This window comes from Lepidochelys kempii, chromosome 1 (genome assembly GCF_965140265.1).
Source record: "Lepidochelys kempii isolate rLepKem1 chromosome 1, rLepKem1.hap2, whole genome shotgun sequence".
Lineage (NCBI taxonomy): Eukaryota > Metazoa > Chordata > Testudines > Cheloniidae > Lepidochelys > Lepidochelys kempii.
In genome coordinates this window covers 5,436,587-5,451,049 of record NC_133256.1, presented here as the reverse complement: position 1 = coordinate 5,451,049, position 14,463 = coordinate 5,436,587, and the positions used below count along the sequence as shown (strand labels likewise).

General features: G+C 47.5%; 1 pseudogene; it reads left to right on the top strand.

Annotated features, from left to right (window-relative positions):
- The first annotated feature begins 6,769 nt into the window (after window positions 1-6,769).
- LOC140896812 (olfactory receptor 51G2-like) lies at window positions 6,770-7,691 on the top strand (annotated as a pseudogene).
- The last annotated feature ends 6,772 nt before the right edge of the window (window positions 7,692-14,463 follow it).

Genomic DNA, 14,463 nt, shown 5'->3' with positions numbered 1-14,463 from the left:
AGAACATAAAAACAAGAACAGCCATACTGGGTCAGACCAAAGGTCCATCTAGCCCAGTGTCCCGTCTTCTGACAGTGGCCAACGCCAGGTGCCGCAGAGGGAATGACCAGAACAGGGAATCACCAAGTGATCCATCCCCTGTCACTCATTCCCAGCTTCTGGCAAACAGAGACCAGGGACACCATCCCTGCCCAACCTGCTAATAGCCATTGATGGACCTGTCCTCCATGAACTTATCTAGTTCTTTTTTCAACCCCGTTATAGCCCAGAGCACACGGCACCTCTAGAAACATGACCCCTTGAAAAATCCGGACATGGAGCATCAGGATTTTAACAGTTCGAGCTCACTTTGAATGTCAGATTTCTGTGTAGCTTGAAACAACCCACCACCCAGCATGGGCAGATGTGGGGGAGGGGTTTCCAAGCTACCTAGTGCTGCCTGTCCTCCAGCCCCATCACTGAGTGACCCCTAACAGCCCTGTTGAGTCCTCTGCTGCTGAACAGAACACCTGCCAATGGAAACAGCTTCCAGCCTTTCCAATTCGCTTCGCATTTTAAAGAGAGTGAAACCTGCCAACGTACCCAATTCCTGCTAGAAGAGGAGCCGCTGACACTCGAGGTCTTCACCCTAAACGACAAGGAGTCATCGGCAAGGCTGCACAGGCTGCAGGCAGTATCTGTTCAGAACGGGAGGCATCTCCCTTTATGAAGCCTGCTGGCATCTTCCCCTGGGGCCCACTTGGCCAACAGGGAGCCTCAGCTGCTTGACTTACTGAACACCAGCTTTAACTCCCATCATGGCCAATGGCAAACGGCAGGAGGCCAAATCTTTCGCTAGGGGAGGACGGAAGGACAAGGCGACACTGTACTTCAAAACTTATTGAATGCCAGCTTTCTGTCGCTTGGGCAGTCCTCTGGGGTGGAGTGGTTGGGTGTCTGGATGGACTCTCCACCATGTTCTTGGGCGTCTGGGTGAGGTGGGTATGGAACTTGGGGAGCAGGGCAGTTGGTTACACAGGGTCTGAAGCGGTGGTCTGTGCTCCTGCTGCCTTTTCTGCACCTCATTCATATGCCAGAGCATATTAATTTGATCCTCCAGTCGCCTCAGCATTGCATCCTGCCTCCTCTCATCACGCTGATGCCATCTATCCTCTCGCTTGTCCCTCCTGTCCTCGCATTGATTTGTGCTTTCCTGGACTCTGACATTGTCTCCCTCAAGGCATTGTGCTGAGTTCTTTCAGCCTGCAAGTTTTTTCAGTGGGAGGCCCGCAAGAGCTCAGAGAAAATTTCATCAAAAGTGCGGTTTATTTCAGCTTCTAATCTTTGATAGCCTCTGGGATGGAGATGAAACAGTTCCTGGCTGTAAGGGAAAATGGCTTCTCCGCTTGCTTACTGTGCTTCAACCTCCTCCCCATCATCATCTTCCTCATCCCCCAAATCCGCATCCCTGTTGTGTGAGAGTCCATTGATGGAGTCCATGCACAGGGCTGGGCTAGCTGGAGGGGCACTCCCTAGAATGGCATGCAGCTCATCATAGAAGCGACATGTCTGGGGCTCTGACCCAGAGCAGCCCTTTGCCTTTCTGGTTCTTTGGTAGGCTTGCCTGAGCTCCTTAAGTTTCACGTGGCACTGCTGCGGGTCCCTGTTCTAGCCTCTGTCCTTCATACCCTTGGAGAATTTTTCAAATGTTTTGTCATTTTGTCTTTTAGAATGGAGTTTTAGCACGGATTCATCTCCCCATACAGCAATCAGATCCAGTACCTCCTGTTCAGTCCATGCTGGAGCTCTTTTGTGATTCTGGGACTGCATAGTCACCTGTGCTGATCAGCTCGCCACACTGGCCAAACAAGAAATGAAATTCAAAAGTTTGCGAGGCTTTTCCTGTCTACTTGGCCAGTGCATCTGAGTTGAGAGTGCTGTGCGGATCGATGACAATGGAGCACTCTGGGATAGCTCCCGGAGGACAATACTGTCAAATTGCGTCCACACTTCCCCAAATTGGACCCAGCAAGGTCGACTTCAGTGCTAAACCACTCGTTGGGGAGGAGTGCAGAAACCAGTTTTAAGAGCCCTTAAAGTCAGGAAAAAAATGGTTTTGTAGTGTGAATGGGTGCAGGGCCAAACTGATTTAAGGTTGCTAAATCCCACCTAAATTCTTTGTGTAGACCAGAGCTTTGAATCATTGTCTTGAGTGGATTGTACCTTGGCTGCAACTTGAACAAGTTGCTCCTTTGAATGCTGACAGGCACTCAACGATAGACGCTGGCCAAGAAAAATTGGGACTGCCACAATAAAACCGGGATATATCATCTCTGCACCCTCTCAACCAGGTCCTTTCCTGGCTTGGGGGGAGTCTTACAATTGTCCCACTTTTTGAGCTTGGAACAATACCCCATCTGTGCTAAACGCTTATCACCAAGCAGATCTGATTGGACACCTCAGTCTCTTCCATTTGGGATGCTTGTGACCAGAGCTATAGACTCACCCCCACCCTCCTTAAAACTAGTAGGTTGATTAGGAAACAGCACAAAGCATTGGAGAAAATGGTCCTCTTACATTCTTTAGGGAAACCAAGGAGCTTTGGGACACATCCTACTTTCCCTGTGTCTCTGAGAGCATCTTCCCATCTGTTTACTCCATTCTTGTGAAAGCAACCTTTGGTGCCACCTGTGTGAGCTTGGGCCCAGACACCATAGTGCTCAGCCATGTCGATGTTTCAGGGCCAAGGAGTGAGCTGACCTTTGCCCTGAGACCATTTTCTCTCAGCAAAATATCTAAGATGAGGCCCCAGTGGCACTTGCTCCATTGTTTGGCTGTTAGACTGATTCGGCCTCAATGGCTTACAAACACTGTTCCCGTGATTGTGCTGGAACTCCCGGCATCCCTGTGACACTCCATCGCTCCCCTCAGAGATCCAATACCTACCCCTCACCATCAGCCCCAAGCATCCCCACATCTGCCACAGACACCAAGGGTCTGGAGTTACAGGGCTTCCCAGAAGCCAGCTGTCACAGGAGGCTGTGGTAAGAGGCCTTTTATACACAAATGTCTGAGGTGTTGCTCTGTGGAACCCTGACAGTACCCTGATCTTTGGGTCTCAGAGTACCTGAGCACCTTAAATGTATTTATCCTCCTGCCACCGCTGTGAGACAGGGCAGGGCTAGTATACACCTGAGCAGAGGCTCAGACAGCCAACAGCTTGCCCACAGTAAGGGAATCAAACCCCGTTCTCTTGCATGGCATTGCAGAGCCGTGCCCAGACCACAGGACCAGCCTTCCAGACTCCTGAATGGTGACAGGCCCGGCTGGATTGTCTGCTGCGCCAGCAGAGCTCCCCCGTGGGCCGCAGAGAGCAGGGATGGCACGGAGCCAGTTAGAGAGGTTTGATTCGCTGGCCTGTTCTCCCCCTGCCTCAGTGGAGTTTAGAGCAGCCTGAGGGCTGGGCTGACCTCCTCTGGGTGGTAATGGCTTCCAAGATCCCCCGCTCCTGGACAAGACTGAGCCTCCCTTGCCCCTGTGACTGCAACCCAGTACCCTCCCCCACCCCGTCTGCTACCACGTTGTCTCTTCTTGAAGAACTTGACCTTTTTACATGTGCCATGAAGGTTCCAGGGCAGCTGAGGAGGCTTCTGTGACACTTTCCCCGTCGTCATCATTGTGATGTGATTATGACATAGTTATAACGCATCCTGTACAAAACGGGTCCTGTGAGGTGTCTATGGAAAAGCTCTGATTAGCAGAATATGATGATCCCACATCTATGCATTTTTTATTTTTGCATCTGAAGTTATGAATATTGACTATTTATCTGTGTAGCTACACCAGGCTTACACACAGTCGGCAAAATACTTACAGTCTAGACAGCTGGTTATGAAGGGCCTATTCTGGTTGTTGGTGCATTGGGGAAATAATAGACCCCAGGAAAAGCTTATCCCCTACCTGAGAAAAGCCTTCCTGAGACTTCTCCAGACAGCCTATGGATAATGGAAGCTATGACTCAGCAGGGAATGCAAAGGCATGTGATCAGACCACATGACACTAAACTCCATTTTGCTACCTGTGGGGAGACAGGGTCATGGGATGGGGGCTGTTTTCAGGCCCCTGCTCCTGCTCCTCCTCTTGCCCCCAATGCCAAGGGCAGATAGTGGGTCCGTGGTTCCCCACGGTGGGCCAGGATCCCTGGGAGGCTCTGAACACAGCTTAGCTCTCGCTTTCAGGAAGACCAGGAGGCAGGCCCTCAAGGAGAAGAGGAGGAGCAGAGCATGAAGCCTTCTGGGGGGAGAGATGGAGCAAAGACCTTAGAGGAAGAGGAGGAGGAGTGGGTGGAGCCTCAGGGAGGAGAAGAAGGGTAGGGGCAGGGTCACAGGGTGGCAGGACTCCTTCATGTGTCTTGCTTTTACCTTTTGACTAGGTGGTCACCCTAAACTGCATGAGCTAGGCTGGGATAGGAGCTAGCCGTGCCTCTCTGGGGGAGTTGAGATGAATTTCCACCACTTTCCAATCAGCTGGGGCAGCACAAATTGGGGGAAGGGGAGGAAATCTGGGCCTGAGTCTCTTGGCAGGACTCGTGTGTCTCAGACACTCATTCACACAAATAGTTCTGCTCTGCCTCTGTGGGAAGAGGGCTCAGCAGGTGTGCAGTGTGCAGAGCCATCAGTAGGGGAGGGGATGACTGAAGGGGTTCTCGGGGGGCTCCTGTGTTAATCAGGTCTCTGACACCACTCAGACACAAGAATCTGGCTGAAGGCGTCAGGGAAGGGTGGGTGTCTCTGCCCAAGTAGTAATCCCTGTCCACAGCTGGTGCAGCCCCATGAATCATACAGCAACCAGAGTGTTCAGGAAGGGCCAGGACTGCGACAACAGAAGAGCTCTGCAGCTTTTGTCATGGCCCCTGGATGTTTAGGCAGAGACAGGACAGTGAAAGGCCAGGTGTAACAAGAAACAACATCCACGTCCCTTCTCTTTACTGACTGTATCAACAGGAATTCTGAGTTTGGGGTAGCCACCGATACGGCTCTTTATGGGCCACCATCCCATTGCTCCCCTGGCTCCCCATGAACAGCACCACTTTGTAAATGCTGCTTCCGGCCTTGGTTTCCTTTCCCGACTGCGCTCTCCTCCCTCACCAGCCCCTCTCCCCTTGCTCTGGGCCTTCAACCCCATCTGGACCTCTCTTTACAAAGTGGAGATCAGTAGCTCATGTCTTCTCAGAAAAAAGAACAGGAGTACTTGTGGCACCTTAGAGACTAACAAATTTATGAGAGCATAAGCTTTCATAGGCTACAGGTCACTTCATCGGATGCATAGAATGGAACATATAATAAGATATAGAGATATACACATGCAGATAAGTTGGAAGTCACCATACGACCTGTGAGAGGCTAATTAGTTAAGATGAGCTATTATCAGCAGGAGAAAAAAAACTTTTGTAGTGATAATCAAGATGGCCCATTTCGACAGTTGACAAGAAGGTGTGAGGACACTTAAGTTAAGGAAATAGATTCAATATGTGTAATGACCCAGCCACTCCCATCTCTATTCAAACTCAATTTCATGGTATCTAGTTTGCACATTAATTCAAGCTCAGCAGTTTCTCGTCGGAGTCTGTTTTTCAAGCTTTTCTGTTGCAAAATTCCCGCCCTGAAATATTTTACTGAGTGGCCAGAGAGGTTGAAGTGTTCTCCTTCTGGTTTTGGAATGTTATGCTTCCTGATGTCAGATTTGTGTCCATTTGTCTCAGATGTAAGGGTCCAGGATGGAATAGATGGCTGTGACCTGTGTTTTTTGACTCCCAGGTCACTAGTGTCAAAGTTTGACTCAGACTCACAATTTATCAGACCACTCTGTTTTATTAGCAAAGCTGCTCTGCTAATACATTTAGAAGTGAGCCCCCTGAGTGGGGCTTGTGTCTCTTAATTTATACAGCTTGCTGGAGAACAAGTTACAGAGAAGTTACAGACAAAAGAAGAAAAAGATTTTAGTCACCACCCTTCGAGATCCCTGAGACCAGTCACGTATCTTCAATTACCTGCCACCCTTAACAATCTCCTTTAACAGCTTCCAGTTAACTTAACTAATTGCCCTTCACACCTTCCATTCTGATGCCTGCTTCTTAGATGTGCTGGCTCTATCTTAATTGCTTCTCCATTCAAAAGCTAACTGTCCCTACATGTGCTCCCTCAAAAGCTAACTGTCCCTACGTGTGCTCCCTCAGATACTTACTAACATGTTTTGGCATGCCCTCTCATATACAATGTTATACTTCCACATGTGCAACTCCCAGCCACAAAATATCAATGGGCCCAGCAGCTTCTCAGGATTCAAAGAAGGATGGGATGTTTAAACGAGTAATCAGGAAATACAATTACAGTACTGAGAATTTTTTTCAAAAACGTTTTGTAAGGGATCGAAACCTTCCTGATTTACATGACAAAAATATGTCTAACAAGTGGGTGTCAGGGGGAAACTTTCCATGGGATCAGGGTATATCTTAGTTCCCTATTGCAAGGCTTCTTCCACCTTCCTTTGCAGGATCCCTTACTGGCTACTGGACTAGGCAGACTGTAGGTCTGATCCAGTCTGGCAGTGCCTATCTTCCTATTGGTGGTATAAATCCAAGACATTTTTTTGCTGATTTTCCTTGAGGTCCTGGGAATTTCTAGATTTGTACTGAGAGCAGAAAGATGTCTCTCTAAATATCATCTAGTCTCCTGTTCTTTTTCTTTTCAGGAACGAAAGTTCAAAAGTCCCCGCACCTGCCCAGTACATTATGTCAGCTGTCAATGACACTAAATTTAACTCTGTAATGTTCCTTGTCACTGGGATACTTGGGCTGGAAGACATCCACCTCTGGATCTCTATCCCCTTCTGCTTCATGTATGTTATTTCAATAGTAGGAAATTCAGTCATTCTGTTCTTTATAAAAACAGATCCAAGCCTCCATGAGCCCATGTACATTTTCCTTTCCACGTTGGCTGTCACGGACCTTGGCTTATCCATAACCACCATACCGACGATACTGGGCATATACTTGTTTAACTCTAGGGGAATCAGCCTTGATGCCTGTTTTGCTCAGATGTTCTTCATCCACTCACTTTCAAAAATTGAATCCTCTGTCCTCTTGTTGATGGCCTTTGAACTCTTCATCGCATAACCCACTGAGATATGCCTCCATCTTAACTCCATCGAGAATAGCCATGATGGGCTGGTGGCTGTGGTAAAATCGGTGGTACTAATACTCCCATTCTCCTGAAACAGTTCTGATACTGTCGAGAAAATGTCCTCTCCCATTCCTACTGCCTCAACCCGGACATCCTGAAGGTGGCTTGTTCAGACATCTCAGTGAACAGCATCCAAGGTTTGTTTGCTAAAGTCATCACAGTTGGGTTGGACTCGTTCCTCATCTTCCTCTCTTATGTGATGATCCTCAAAACAGTGCTGAGCATCACATCCCACAGAGAGTGCCTCAGGGCCCTAAACACCTGCGTCTCCCACCTCTACGCTGTCGTGCTCTTTTACATATCAGACTTCAACCTGGCTTTGATACACAGATTCGGGAATAGCTCTTCTCACTTGCTTCCGATTATCCTGGGCTACATCTACCTGCTGGTCCCTCTCCAATGAACCCCATTGTGTACAGTGTGAAAAGCAAACACCTTCATGAGAGGATAATCGGGCCATTTGTCAAGTGAAGGGTCAGTTCATCACCTGGCTCCAGTGCTGGTGTCATGGGAGAGGAAAAACACGAGCGATGGGCATGGCCATGTATTCCATCCTGTTTCCTCTTCCCCTGAGGCCCTTTCCTCTGCCCTGTCTCTTCCCTGAAGACCACACCTCTACTGTTCCCCTTTACCCGAGACTCTGCCTCCTTTCCATGCTGGAAGCCAGAGCCAGGCCTTGGTAAAATCTGCTAAGGGAACTAGGATGCTCCACACCCTCCACATTTTATCCCCCAGGATGTACAAGTCAGGGAATGTGGAGAATCTTGGTCTCCCCCCAGCAACCTTTGCTCCCAGAGCAGCTCTTACAATGGCCCAACTGTGGCCTGGCTGAGAGGCGGAGCCTCGGGGAAAGTGGAGGAGCAAGAGGCTGGGCTTAATGAGAAGATAAATAAATAAATGCCACCCCACAAAGGGGTATCTTGTTTTAAGTATCCGAGGCTGAGAGTAAGTCATTGCAAGGACCTTAGAGGGACGGGCAGGGTTCCTGCAGGGCCACCTCAGATCCCAAGGGGGCACTCTGGGATGGCCCCCATCCACAGGGATTTGGGCAAAGTGGGCTGTAGTCCTGGAAGCCGTTACCAACGGGCAGATGTCATCCCAGCCCCCAGGCTGCTCTAAACTCTGCTGAGGCAGGGAGAAAACAGGCCAGCGAATCAGACCTCTGTAACATGTAAAATGTGACCTCTGTAAAATGTGGTGGAATCTCCTTCCTTAGAAGTTTTTAAGGTCAGACTTGACAAAGCCCTGGCCGGGATGATTTAATTGGGTATGGGTCCTGCTTTTGAGCAGGGGGTTGGACTAGATGACCTCCTGAGGTCCCTTCCAACCCTGATATTCTATGATTCTATTATTCTAACTGGCACATGGCCATCCCCACTCTATATAGCGCAGGGGGGAGCTCTCCTGGCGCAGCAGAGAATGCAACCAGGCCTGTCACTGCTCATGTGTCTGGAAGGCTGGTCCTGCTGTCTGGGCACAGCTCTGTAACTCCAGAGAGCTGAGTTTGATTCCCAGGCCATGCGTGGCTGTGGACAAGCCATTGGATATCTCTGCACAGGTGGATAATAGCCTTGCCCTGCCTCACAGCAGTGGTGGAAGGATATGTACAGTCAATGCAGTTAGATACTCTGAGACCCTAAGATCAGGGCGGTGTCAGGGTTCCACAGAGCAACACCTCTGACATTTGTCTATAAAAGGCCTCTTACCACAGCCTCCTGTGACAGCTGGCTTCTGGGAAGCCCCATGACTCCAGCCCCTTCGTGTCTGTGGCAGATGTGGGGGTGACAGTGAAGGTTAAGTAGTGGATTTCTGAGAGTAATATTGGAGTGCTGCAGGGAGGTTCAGCACAGTCACAGAACCAGTGATTGTAAGCCATTAAGGCTAAATGGTTCTAACTGACAAACTATGTATTAACAGCCATGGGGGACCTCATCTTTAATGGTCTGGTTGAGCGAAAGCAGACTGAAGGCAAAGGTCAGCTTCACACCTAGGCCCTGTAACAAAGACATGGATAAGAATGTCATGAGAGGGCCCAGGATCACAGGGTTTCAGTAAAGGTTGCTTCCAGAAGAAAGGGACAAAAAACAAACAGATAGGAAGATGCTCTTAGAGACACAGAGAGACTAGGCTGGGTCCCAAGAGCTCCTTGTCTTCCCAAAAGACTATAAGTTGGGCCAATTCTATTTGATAATAAACCTACTCATTTTAAGGAGGCTGGGGGTGACTATATAGCTCTGGTCACAAGTAAGAGTCTCAAGTGTCCAATCAGTGCTGCTTGTTGATAAGCTTTTATCTTTGGTAGGATGCTGTTCCCAGATCAAAGAGCGAGACAATTAAGAACATAAGAATGGCCCTACTGGGTCAGAACAAAGGTCCATCTAGCCCAGTATCCTGTCTTCCAATAGTGGCCAATGCCAGGTGCCCCAGAGTGAATGAACAGAACAGGCAATCATCAAGTGACCCATCCCTTGTCACCCATTCCTAACTTCTGGGAAAAGCAAGCCAGAGATACCATCCCTGCCCATCTGGGCTAATAGGCACTGAAAGACCTCCTCTCCACTAATTTATCTAGTTCTTCTTTGATCTCTGTTATAATCTTGGCCTTCACTAAATCCTCTGGCAAGGAGTTCCATAGGGTGGCTGTGCGTTATGTGAAGAGATACTTCCTTTTGTTGTTTTAAACCTGCTGCCTATTAGTTTCATTTGGCAATCCCTAGTTCTTGTGTTATGAGAAGGAGTAAATAACACTTCCCTATGTACTTTCTCCACACCTATCATGATTAAATTGTGAGATTCCTCTCATGACAGGAAATGATCTGGTTTATAGAGCAAAGAGACCATACATCCTGGTTTCATTGTAGCAATCTTGAGCCTTCTAGGCCAGCATATATTCTTGTTGAGTGATAGTTGCTATTCTGAATGCTTACATTCTCCAGTTGCATCCAAAATAGAAATTCACTCAAGAGAATAAATCATAGATTCATAGAATTTAAGGAAAGAAGGGACCATTAGATTATCGAGTCCGACCTCCTGGAAAATTTTCTCCCAGTTTACCCCCATATTGAGCCCAATGATTTCTTTTTGACTAAAGCATCGCTTCTGTTCCTCTAAAGCCTATCTTTTAGGAAGGCCTCTGTCAAGGTTCCTTCCCCACTCTGAACTCTAGGGTACAGATGTGGGGACCTGCATGAAAACCTCCTAAGCTTACTTTTACCAGCTTAGGTTAAAACTTCCCCAAGGTACAAACTATTTTACCCTTGGACTTCCACTGCCACCACCAAACTTTATCTGGGTTCCTGAAAAAACAGTTTGGACACATCTTTCCCCCCAAAATCCTCCCAACCCTTGCACCCCACTTCCTGGGGAAGGTTTGGTAAAAATCCTCACCAATTTGCATAGGTGACCACAGACCCAAACCCTTGGATCTTAGAACAATGAAAAAGCATTCAGTTTCCTTACAAGAAGCCTTTTCATAGAAGTAAAAAGAAAAGAATCACCTCTGTAAAATCAGGATGGTGAATACCTTACAGGGTAATTAGATTCAAAACATAGAGAATCCCTCTAGGCAAAACCTTACGTTACAAAAAAGACACACAGACAGGAATAGTTATTCTATTCAGCACAGCTATTTTCTCAGCCATTTAATGAAATCATAATCTAACACGTACCTAGCTAAATTACTTACTGAGTTCTAAGACTCCATTCCTGGTCTGTCTCCAGCAAAAGCTTCACATAGACAGACAGAGACCCTTTGTTTCTCTCCCTCCTCCCAGCTTTTGAAAGTATCTTGTCTCCTCATTGGTCATTTTGGTCAGGTGCCAGCGAGGTTACCTTTAGCTTCTTAACCCTTTACAGGTGAGAGGATTTTTCCTCTGGCCAGGAGGAATTTTAAAGGGGTTTACCCTTCCATCTATATTTATGACAGCATCTAATACTGGTTTAGAGATCAGGAGAATCCACAACGTCCTTTGAGAGTTTGTTCCCCTGGTTAATTACCAACACAGTCAAAAATATGTGTTCCTCTTTTCCAAATCTAAGTTCTCTGGCTTCAGTTTTCAGCCATTGGTCCTTGTTATACCTTTCCCTGCTAGGTTAAAGAGCCCATTAGTACCTGGTATTTCATTCCTGTAAAAGTGCTTTTACACCGTTATCATGTCAGTTCTGAATCTTCCCTAGTTCAACTCACTACATGCCAGTTTATACAGTCAAGGGTAAGCTGGAACTGACCAAGGAGGAGAAAGATGTATTAGTCAGTCCCAGGATGACTGTGAGCCACCTGTGTCCTGCAGGAGTTAACAAAAAGCAAATGAGATCCTTGAATGTGTCAGGCGAGATAGGGAAGATAGGGAAGTATTAATATCCTTGTAACCCTCCTACCAACACTACAAGAAAAAGAATTCTGTGTGGACTGTTCCTGATGGTCGAAATGACAGACTGGACTTCTACATAGAGTGCTTCCGCAGACGTGCACAGGCTGAAATGGTGAACAAACAGCATTACTGGCCCCATAACCTCATCTGTACAAAATGCAATGTCATCCACAGCCTCAGAAACAACTCTGATATTATAATCAAAGGGGCTGACAAAGGAGGTGCTGTAATCATAATGAACAGGTTGTATTATGAACAGGAAGCTGCCAGGCAACTCTCCAGCCCCACATTCTACAGACCATTATCCTCTGATCCCACTGATGGTTACCAAAAGAAACTACACAATCTGCTGAAGAAACTCCCTGCTATAGCACGGGAACAAATCTACATGGACAAACCCCTAGAGCCCCAACCAGGGGTATTCTATCTACTACCAAAGATCCATAAACCTGGAAACCCTGGACGCCCCATCATCTCAGGCATTGGCACCCTAACAGCAGGATTATCGGGCTATTTGGACTCTCTCCTCCAACCCTACGCTACCAGCATGCCTAGCTATCTTCGAGATACTACCGACTTCCTGAGGAAACTACAATGCATTGATGATCTTCCTGAAAACACCATCCTGGCCACCATTTATGTAGAAGCTCTTTACACCAATATTCCACAAGAGGATGGACTACAAGCTCTCAGGAACACTATCCCTGATGAGGCCATGGCAGACCTGGTGGCTGAGATTTGTGACTTTGTCTTCACCCACAACCATTTCAGATTTGGGGACAACTTATACCTTCAAGTCAGCAGCACTGCTATGGGTACCCACATGGCCCCACAGGATGCCAAAATTTTTATGGTTGACTTAGAACAACGCTTCCTCATCTCTCGTCCCCTAATGCCCCTACTCTACTTGCACTATATTGATGATATCTTCATCATCTGGACCAACGGGAAGGAGGCCCTTGAAGAATTCCACCTGAATTTCAACCATTTCCACCCCATATCAACCTCAGCCTGGACCAGTCCACATAAGAGATCCACTTCCTGGACACTACAGTTCAAATAAGTGATGGTCACATAAACACCACCCTATACTGGAAACCTACTGACTGCTATATTTATCTACATGCCTCCAGCTTTGATCCAGGACACATCACACCATCCATTGTCTACAACCAAGCCCTAAGATACAACCAAATTGGCTCCGATCCCTCAGACAGAGACAAACACATACAAGATCTTTATCAAACATTCTTAAAACTACAATACCCATATGGAGAAGTGAGGAAACAGACTGACAGAGCCAGAAGGGTACCCAGAAGTCACCTACTACAAGACAGGCCCAACAAAGAAAATAACAGAACGCCACTGGCCATCACGTACAGCCCCCAGCTAAAACCTCTCCAGCACATCATCAATGACCTACAACCTATCCTGTAAAATGATCCCTCACTCTCAATCTAGGGAGGCAGGCCAGTGTTCGCTTACAGATAGCCCCCCAACCTGAAGCAAATAGTCACCAGCAACTATGCACCACACCACAGAAACACTAACCCAGGAACCATTCCCTGTAACAAACTCCGTTGCCTACTCTGTCCCCATATCTACTCTAGTGACACCATCAGAGGACCCAGCCACATGAGCCACGCCATCAGAGGCTCATTCACTTGCACATCTACCAATGTGGTATATGCCATCATGTGCCAGCAATGCCCCTCTGCCATGTACATTGGCCAAACCGGACAGTCTCTATGTAAAAGAATAAATGGTCACAAATCAGACATCAGGAATAGTAACATACAAAAGCCAGTAGGAGAACACTTCAATCTCCCTGGTCATTCTTTAACAGATTTAAAAGTAACCATACTTCAACAAAATAATGTCAAAAACAGATTTCAAAGAGAAACTGCAAAACTAAAATTCATTTGCAAATTTAACACCATTAAATAAGAGGAAAATGCAGGGCTTGAATAAGGGAAAAACGCACTTGGTGGAAGGGTGCTTGACCAATTGTGGGTTGCAGAAAAACCTGAGTGTCTCTGGATTAAGTTTAGAAGTGTGAGCAACAGGAGTGGTGTAGTGGTGGGAGTCTGCTATAGACCACTGGACCAGGGGGATGAGGTGGATGAGGCTTTCTTCCGGCAGGTCGCGGAAGCTACTAGATCGCATGCCCTGGTTCTCATGGGTGACTTTAATTTTCCTGATATTTGCTGGGAGAGCAATACAGCGGTGCGTAGACAATCCAGGAAGTTTTTGGAAAGCATAGGGGACAATTTCCTGGTGAAGTGCTAGAGGAGCCAACTAGGGGGGGAGCTTTTCTTGACCTGCTGCTCACAAACCGGGAAGAATTAGTAGGGGAAACAAAAGTGGATGGGAATCTGGGAGACAGTGACCATGAGTTGGTTGAGTTCAGGATCCTGACACAGGGAAGAAAGGTAAGCAGCAGGATACGGACCCTGGACTTCAGGAAAGCAGACTTCGACTCCCTCAGGGAACGGATGGCCAGGATCCCCTGGGGGACTAACTTGAAGGGGAAAGGAGTCCAGGAGAGCTGGCTGTATTTCAAGGAATCCCTGTTGAGGTTACAGGGACAAACCATCCCGATGTGTCGAAAGAATAGTAAATATGGCAGGCAACCAGCTTGGCTTAACGGTGAAATCCTAGCAGATCTTAAGCATAAAAAAGAAGCTTACAAGAAGTGGAAGGTTGGACATATGACCAGGGAAGAGTATAAAAATATTGCTCGGGCATGTAGGAATGAAATTAGGAGGGCCAAATCGCACCTGGAGCTGCAGCTAGCGAGAGATGTTAAGAGTAACAAGAAGGGTTTCTTCAGGTATGTTGGCAACAAGAAGAAAGCCAAGGAAAGTGTGGGC